Raw genomic sequence first — 5,939 nt, forward strand, 5'->3', positions numbered from 1 at the left:
CTATTTGACTGTTCAGTCAGTCCAACTATATTAAACCTCATCTACCTAGTTCAGTCATTCCAACTATATTAAACCTCATCTACCTAGCAAATAATTTAACCTTTTACACTATCCACCTATTTAACCGTTCAGTCATTCCAACTATATTAAACCTCATCTACCTAGTTCAGTCATTCCAACTATATTAAACCTCATCTACCTAGCAAATAATTTAACCATTTGAATCCTATGGCAGGTGTTCGGGCCAGCTGCATCAACTGCCAGTCTCAGGCTTTAAGCATACAAACTGGCCCTATTAAGACTACACATCCTGTTCAACTGCTTCCTCTGCCAAAAACTGTTTCAAAATAAAAGTCCTCACTACAATATTTCACTGTTAAACAATTTAACCCTTTAAACTACTGAACTTTTTAACTGTTCAGCCATTGTAACTGTTACTTGTCATCAACTATGACTCCTACCCACTGTAGCTAGTTAGCATGGTTAGCATAGTTAGCATACTAGCATGTTAGCATGCTAGTTAGCATTTTTAGCAAAACTGCTAAAAATGATTAGCTAAGTTAGCTAAGTCACATGGTTAGCATAGTTAGCATGCTAGCATGTTAACATGCTAGTTAGCATTTTTTACAAAACTGCTAAAAATGATTAGCTAAGTTAACTAAGTCACATGGTTAGCATTGTTAGCATGCTAACATGTTAACATGCTAGTTAGCATTTTTTACAAAACTGCTAAAAATGATTAGCTAAGTTAGCTAAGTCACATGGTTAGCATAGTTAGCATGCTACCATGTTAGCATGCTAGTTAGCATTTTTAGCAAAACTGCTAAAAATGATTAGCTAAGTTAGCTAAGTCACATGGTTAGCATAGTTAGCATGTTAGCATGCTAATTAGCATAGTTATCATAACTAATAAAAATGATTAGCTAGGTTAGCTAAGTCATATGATTAGCATAGTTAACATTTTAACATTGGTAGCATGCTAGTTAGCATAGTAACTTGGTTAACATTATTATCTTTGTTAACATAGTTAGCATAACTACTAGAAAACATTGGAGCCATTCCAACTGTTAGTTATCATCAACTATCTGCCTAAATAATTTAACCATTTCAATTATCAACCTATTTAACTGTTTAGTCATTCCAACTATATTAAACCTTATCTACCAAGCAAATAATTTAACCATATGAACTCATCATATTTTTGCATTTTCATGCACTGTATTTCCTTCAGGAAATGCTTTTCTAGTTAGAGTGCATGAAAATGCACTCTACTGTTCTTCCTAGGCTTCTTCTTCTTCGTATTCTTATTATTTTTCTTCTTCTAACGCAGTTAATGCAGCTTCAACCGTTTAACGTAGAAACTTCATTCAAACTGCGTTGCGTAGGTCTTACTTATGACATGTGGGCTTTGTATTTTTCATCTTTGTAACTTTTATACTTTTTAAACTATTAATTAAAAACTACTCAAAATTTCCCCATAGACTTAACATAGGCTGATGACATCACAATGGACTAATTAACTTGATTTGCACCTGGTATTATCTTCCAGCTGCTCATCTAGGCCCCATCAAAGAATCAGTTCAACTGATTGCACCTGTATCAACTGCTTTCTACTGAACTAGACCAACTCTCTCTGTGTCTCTACATTCTACAAGGATATAAGACACATTTCATCCAACTTTCTATCCATTCATTCTCTTCAAACCATTCACTCATCCACCCATTAAACTATCCATCAACATCCATTAAACAATCTGCCTATCAACATCCATTCAACTTTCTGTCTATCAACATCCATTACACTATCTACATTTAACTTTTAAACTATATACTCTGTCTCAGGCTTTAAGCATACAATATGGCTCTATTAAGACTGCCGTTAAGCAATTAGAATCCTAGGCCAGGTGGCCAGGCTACCTGCACCCTATCAGTTTCTCAGGCTAACCTTTTAAACTATCCAGCTATTTGACTGTTCAGTCAGTCCAACTATATTAAACCTCATCTACCTAGTTCAGTCATTCCAACTATATTAAACCTCATCTACCTAACAAATAATTTAACCTTTTACACTATCCACCTATTTAACCGTTCAGTCATTCCAACTATATTAAACCTCATCTACCTAGTTCAGTCATTCCTATATTAAACCTCATCTACCTAGTTCAGTCATTCCAACTATATTAAACCTCATCTACCTAGCAAATAATTTAACCATTTGAATCCTATGGCAGGTGTTCGGGCCACCTGCATCAACTGCCAGTCTCAGGCTTTAAGCATACAAACTGGCCCTATTAAGACTACACATCCTGTCCAACTGCTTCCTCTGCCAAAAACTGTTTCAAAATAAAAGTCCTCACTACAATATTTCACTGTTAAACAATTTAACCCTTTAAACTACTGAACTTTTTAACTGTTCAGCCATTGTAACTGTTACTTGTCATCAACTATGACTCCTACCCACTGTAGCTAGTTAGCATGGTTACCATAGTTAGCATGTTAGCATGCTAGCATGTTAGCATGCTAGTTAGCATTTTTTACAAAACTGCTAAAAATGATTAGCTAAGTTAGCTAAGTCACATGGTTAGCATAGTTAGCATGCTAACATGTTAGCATGCTAGTTAGCATTTTTTACAAAACTGCTAAAAATGATTAGCTAAGTTAGCTAAGTCACATGGTTAGCATAGTTAGCATGCTAACATGTTAGCATGCTAGTTAGCATTTTTTACAAAACTGCTAAAAATGATTAGCTAAGTTAGCTAAGTCACATGGTTAGCATAGTTAGCATGCTAGCATGTTAGCATGCTAGTTAGCATTTTTTACAAAACTGCTAAAAATGATTAGCTAAGTTAGCTAAGTCACATGGTTAGCATAGTTAGCATGTTAGCATTGCTAACTACTAAAAATGCATTAGCTAAGTTAACTAAGTTAAGTATTGTCCACCTATTTAACCGTTCAATCATTCCAACTATATTAAACCTTATCTTCCAAGCAAATCATTTAACCATATAAACTATCCACCTATTTAACTGTTCAGTCACTCCAACTATATTAAACCTCATCTACCTAGCAACCAATATAGTTTGTTTTTACTCTGTATGATATTTTACATCATATTTTTTGCATTTTCATGCACTGTATTTCCTTCAGGAAATGCTTTTCTAGTTATTATTACAGTGCATGAAAATGCACTGTACTGTTATTCCAAGGCATTTTATTATTACAGTGCATGAAAATGCACTGTACTGTTATTCCAAGGCATTTTATTATTATTACAGTGCATGAAAATGCACTGTACTGTTCTTCCTAGGCATTTTATTCTTATTATACTTCTTCTTCTAACGCGTTTAATGCAGCTTCAACCGTTTAACGTAGAAACTTCATTCAAACTTTGTTACGTAGGTCTTACTTGTGTCATAGGGGCTATGTATTTTTCAACTTTGTAACTTTTATACTTTTTAAACTATTAATTATTAACTTTTAAAAAATCCCCATTGACTTAACATTGCCCTTTATGACATCATCGCAATTAGAATCTTGTGGCAGGTGGCCAGGCCAGCTGGCCCAACTGCCATTCTCAGGCTTTAAGCATACAAACTGGCCCTATTAAGACTACACATCCTGTTCAACTGCTTCCTCTGCCAAAAACTGTTTCAAAATAAAAGTCCTCACTACAATATTTCACTGTTACACAATTTAACCCTTTAAACTACTGAACTTTTTAACTGTTCAGCCATTGTAACTGTTACTTGTCATCAACTATGACTCCTACCCACTGTAGCTAGTTAGCTAAGTTAGCTAAGTAACTTGGTTAGCATAGTTAGCATGCTAGCATGTTAGCATGCTAGTTAGCATTTTTTGCAAAACTGCTAAAAATGATTAGCTAAGTTAGTTAAGTCACGTGGTTAGCATAGTTAGCATGCTAACATGTTAGCATGCTAGTTAGCATTTTTTGCAAAACTGCTGAAAATGATTAGCTAAGTTAGCTAAGTCACATGGTTAGCATAGTTAGCATGCTAACATGTTAGCATTCTAGTTAGCATTTTTTGCAAAACTGCTAAAAATGATAAGCTAAGTTAGGTAAGTCACGTGGTTAGCATAGTTAGCATGCTAACATGTTAGCATGCTAGTTAGCATTACTGTTAAAAATGATAAGCGAAGTTAGCTAAGTCACATGGTTAACATAATTAGCATGTTAGCATGTTAATTAGCATAGTTATCATAACTAATAAAAATTATTAGCTAGGTTAGCTAAGTCATATGGTTAGCATAGTTAACTTTTTAATATTGTTAGCATGCTAGTTAGCATAGTTACTTGGTTACCATTATTATCTTTAACATAGTTAGCATAACTACTAGCAAACATTGGAGCCATTCCAACTGTTAGTTATCGTCAACTATCTGCCTAAATAATTTAACCATTTCAATTATCAACCTATTTAACTGTTCAGTCATTCCAACTATAGTAAACCTTATCTACCAAGCAAATAATTTAACCATATGAACTCATCATATTTTTGCATTTTCATGCACTGTATTTCCTTCAGGAAATGCTTTTCTAGTTACAGTGCATGAAAATGCACTGTACTGTTATTCCAAGGCATTTTATTATTATTATTATTATTATTCTTCTTCTAACGCACTTAATGCAGCTTCAACCGTTTAACGTAGAAACTTCATTCAAACTATGTTACGTAGGTCTTACTTAGGACATGTGAGCTTTGTATTTTTCAACTTTGTAACTTTTATACTTTTTAAACTATTAATTAAAAACTAATCAAAATTTCCCCATTGACTTAACATTATGATTATGACATCACAATACGGCCGTTAAGCAATTAGAATCCTATGGCAGGTGTTCGGGCCACCTGTTTCAACTGCCAGTCTCAGGCTTTAAGCATACAAACTGGCCCTATTAAGACTACACATCCTGTTCAACTGCTTCCTCTGCCAGAAACTGTTTCAAAATAAAAGTCCTCACTACAATATTTCACTGTTAAACAATTTAACCCTTTAAACTACTGAACTTTTTAACTGTTCAGCCATTGTAACTGTTACTTGTCATCAACTATGACTCCTACCCACTGTAGCTAGTTAGCATGGTTAGCATAGTTAGCATGCTAGCATGTTAGCATGCTAGCATGTTAGCATGCTAGTTAGCATTTTTTACAAAACTGCTAAAAATGATTAGCTAAGTTAGCGAAGTCACATGGTTAGCATAGTTAGCATGCTAACATGTTAGCATGCTAGTTAGCATTTTTTACAAAACTGCTAAAAATGATTAGCTAAGTTAGCTAAGTCACATGGTTAGCATAGTTAGCATGCTAACATGTTAGCATGCTAGTTAGCATTTTTTACAAAACTGCTAAAAATGATTAGCTAAGTTAGCTAAGTCATATGGTTAGCATAGTTAGCATGCTAGCATGTTAGCATGCTAGTTAGCATTTTTTACAAAACTGCTAAAAATGATTAGCTAAGTTAGCTAAGTCACATGGTTAATATAGTTAGCATGCTAGCATGTTAACATGCTAGTTAGCATTTTTTATAAAACTGCTAAAAATGATTAGCTAAGTTAGCTAAGTCACATGGTTAGCATAGTTAGCATGCTAACATGTTAGCATGCTAATTAGCATTTTTTGCAAAACTGCTAAAAATGATTAGCTAAGTTAGCTAAGTAACATGGTTAACATAGTTAGCATGTTAGCATTGCTAACATGCTAGTTAGCATAACTACTAAATATGAAAACATTAGCTAAGTTAACTAAGTTAAGTATTATCCACCTATTTAACCGTTCAATCATTCCAACTATATTAAACCTTATCTACCAAGCAAATCATTTAACCATATAAACTATCCACCTATTTAACTGTTCAGTCACTCCAACTATATTAAACCTCATCTACCTAGCAACCAATATAGTTTTTTTTTACTCTGTATGATA

The sequence above is a fragment of the Alosa pseudoharengus genome, unplaced genomic scaffold (assembly GCF_046254945.1).
Source record: "Alosa pseudoharengus isolate Yale_2024_CS ecotype anadromous, Long Island Sound unplaced genomic scaffold, YU_APseudo_1.1 YU_APseudo_1.1_scf_3, whole genome shotgun sequence".
In the NCBI taxonomy this organism is placed as follows: Eukaryota; Metazoa; Chordata; class Actinopteri; order Clupeiformes; family Clupeidae; genus Alosa; species Alosa pseudoharengus.